We start from the raw sequence: 3,797 nt of genomic DNA, 5'->3' as shown, positions 1-3,797 counted from the left end.
TTCCCTAATTTCCCTTTCAGATTTCTTATTGCTGGTGTATAGAAACCCAACTGATTTTTGTTTGTTGACCTTGTCCCTGCAACATTGCTAAATTCCTCTATTTTCTTTAGAAGTTTTCTTGTGGACTCTTTGGGATTTTCTATATATGCGATCATGTCATGTATGAATAGAGATAATTTTACTTCTTTTCCAGTCTGGATACCTTTTGTTTCTTTTCTTTTATTGCTCTGACTGGACTTTGAATACAATGTTGAACAGATGTGGTGAGAGTGGGCACCCTCATCTTGTTCCCAATTTCAAGGAGAAAGCTCTCAGTCTTTCTCCATTAAGTATAATGTTGGCTGTTGGTTTTTCATATATGTCCTAAATCATACTGAGAAATTTCCCTCCTATTCCAATCTTCTTTAGGGTTTTCATTATGAAAGGGTGTTTTGTTTTATCAAGTGTTTTTTCTGCATCCATAGAGATTATCATGTGGTTCTTTTCCTTTGTTCTATTGATGTTGTATATTACATTGATTGATTTTCTAATGTTGAACTACCCCTGCATTTCTGAAATAAATCCCACTTGGTCATGGTATATACCTCTTTTAATATGCTGTTTAATTCTGTTTACTAGTATTTTGTTGATGATTTGTGCATATAAATTCGTAAGGGATATTGGCCTGTAGTTTTCTTTTCTTGAGATGTCTTGGTCTGGTTTTGACATCAGGGCTATGTTTGCTTCATAGGATAAATTAGGGATTATTCCTTCTTTCTCTATGTTTTCCAAGAGTTTAAATAGGATTAGTGTCAATTCTTTTCCAAATGTTTGGTAGAATTCCCTACTGAAGCAATCTGGTCCAGGATTTTTTTTTTGTTGTTGTTGGTAGGTTTTTGATCACTGATTTGATCTCTTTGCTTGTTATGGGTCTGTTGAGACTTTTTATTTCCTCTTGAGTCAGTTTGGGTAGTTTGTTTGCTTCCAAGAATTTGTCCATTTCATCTAGGTTATCCAGTTTGTTGCTGTACAGTTGTTCGTAATATTCTGTCGTAATTCTCTTTATTTCTATTGTGTCAGTTATAGTGTCTCCTCTTTCATTTCTTATTTTGGTTATTTGCACCTTTTCTTTTTTTTCTTTGTCAGTCTAGCTAAAGGTTAGTCAATTTTACTGATCTTTTCAAAGAACCATTTCTGATTTTGTTGATTATTATTTGTCTGTTTTCAGTTTCGTGTATTTCTGCTCTGACTTTTATTATTTCCTTTCTTCTGGTAGGTTTAGGCTTAGTTTAGTCTTCTTTTTCAAGTTCCTCAAGTTGTAGAGTTAGGCTCTTGATTTAAAATCTTTCTTCTTTTTTCAAGTAGGCATTTATTGCTGTAAGTTTCCCTCTGAGTACTGCTTTTTCTGCATACCATAAGTTTTGGTATGCTGTGCTTTCCTTTTCATTTGACTCTAGAAATTTGTGATTTCTCTTTTGATTTCTTCCTTGACCCATTGGTAGTTTAATACTGTGTTGTTAAATTACCATATGTTTGTGAGTTTTCCAGGTCTTTTTTTTTTTCCTCCTATTAATTTCTAGCTTCACTCCATTGCGGTCAGACAAAATACTTTCTATGAGTTCAATCTTTTTAATTTTATCAAGACTTGCTTTGTGACCTAACATGTGGTCTATCCTGTAGAATGATCCATGTGCACTGGAGCATAATGTATATTGTGCTATTGCTGGATGGAGTGTTCTATATATGTCTATTAATTCTAGTTGATTATAGTGTCATTCAGGTCCTCTGTTTCCTTGTTAATCTTCTTTCTAGATGTTCTGTCCAATATTGAAAGTGGTATATTGAAGTCTCCAACTCCTATTGTAGTGTGGTCTCTATCTCCCTTCAATTCTGTCAGTGTTTGCTTTACATATTTAGGTCCTCTGATGTTGGGCACATATATATTTATGATTAGTAAATTTTCTTGATGAATTGACTGTTTCATCACCATGCAATGTTCATACTTATCTCTTCTAACAAATTTTGTCTTAAAGTCTACTGTGTCTAATATTAAAATTGCCACCAGTTCTCTTTTGGTTATTATTTGCATAGAATTTTTTTCCCCATCCTTCCACTTTCAACCTATTTGTGTCCTTGGGTTTAAGGTGTGTCTCTTGTAAATGCCATATAACTGGATCATTTTTTAAAAAATCCATTCTGCCACTCTCTGCCTTTTGATTGGAGCATTTAGTTCATTTACAGTCACTGTAATTACTGATAAGAAGTGACTTACTTCTGCCATTTTATTGTTTTACGTGTATCTTAAGCCGTCTTTGTCTTTGTCCTTTATTACTGCTTGCTTTTGTGTTTTGTTGGTTTATTGTAGTGAGCCCTTTTGGCTCCCTTTTCCTTTACTTTTGGGTAAGCTTCTTAGATATTTTCTAACTGGTTACCATGAATATTATATTTAACAGCTTGTATTTATAACATCCTAGGGTAAGCTGGTACCAACTTAACTTCAGTAACATACAAGAAATTCCATACCTATAATACTCCCTGATTTTGCTGTCATTATCACTAATTACATCTTTATGTTCCATATGCCCTGTAACAGTTTTATCCTTGATTTTTATACATTTGTTATTAAAAAGCATGAAGGACAAAACAATTAGAATTATCAAGCATGAATATCTCATTACTAGCTCTTATACTTATCCATGCAATTCCCTTTACTAGGGATCTTTCTTTTTATGTATGGCTTGAATTACTGTCTAGTGTCCTTTCCCTTCCATCTGCAGAACTCCCATTAGTATTTTTTGTAGGGTCAGTCTGGTGGATATAAACTCTCTCAGGTTCTGGTTTGTCTGGGCATGTTGTAATTTCACCCTCATTCTTGAAAGACAGTTTCACTGGTGTAGTATTCTTGGTTGACAGTTTTTCTTCCAGCATTTTAAATATTCATTCCAGTGCCAATTTCTGAGGAGAAATCGGCACTTAATCTTATTTGGGATCCTTTGCAATTGAAAGTTTGCTTCTCTCTCACTGCTTTCAGGATTCTCTCTTTACCCTTACTTTTTGAGAGCCTAACTATGATGTGTCTCAGTGTAGATCTCTTTGAGTTCATCCTGCTTGAGGTTCTTTGAGTTTCTTGGTTGTGTAGATTCATGTCACGTATTCTTTCTGTCTCTTTCTCTCTCTCATCTCCTGCTGGAATTCCCATGTTGTGTATATTAGTCTCTATTTGTTGGCCCATAATTCCATTAAATTGTGCTCAGCCTTCTTGAGCCTCCATTCCTGTTGCTCTTCAGCCTCTGTAATTTCAACTATCTTATCCTCCAATTCACTGACTCTTTCTTCTGCCTGATTAAATCTGTGGTTAAATCCTTTCATTGTGTTTCTCCGTTCAGTTATGATCCCTTTCACTTGCAATGTTTCTGTCTGGTTTCTTTTTATCTCTTTTTTTAGATCCTCAAGGATCTCTTTATGGAAGCAGATTGCCATATCTTTCTCCCACAGAGTGGAGGTGGGCTCGAATCACCAACTATTGGTTAGCAGCTGAGTGCTCAACTACAGTGCCACCAGGGCTCTCTCTCTCTCTCTAGTGGTTAAGAGCTTGGCTGCTAACCAAAAGGTCGGCAGTTAGAATCCACCAGCCACTCCCTGGAAACCATATGGGCCATATGAGGTAATTCTACTCTGTACTATATGGTCGCTATGAATTGGAATTGACTCAACAGCAATGAGTTTGGTTTCTTTTTATATATACATACATATATATATATGTGTATATATATATATTCATTTAAAAATCCTTCGCTGACCTCTGAACAATGCAAGTG

The sequence above is a fragment of the Trichechus manatus genome, unplaced genomic scaffold (genome assembly GCF_000243295.1).
Source record: "Trichechus manatus latirostris isolate Lorelei unplaced genomic scaffold, TriManLat1.0 scaffold00008, whole genome shotgun sequence".
Taxonomy (NCBI): domain Eukaryota; kingdom Metazoa; phylum Chordata; class Mammalia; order Sirenia; family Trichechidae; genus Trichechus; species Trichechus manatus.
Note: the sequence above shows the minus strand (reverse complement) of the source record.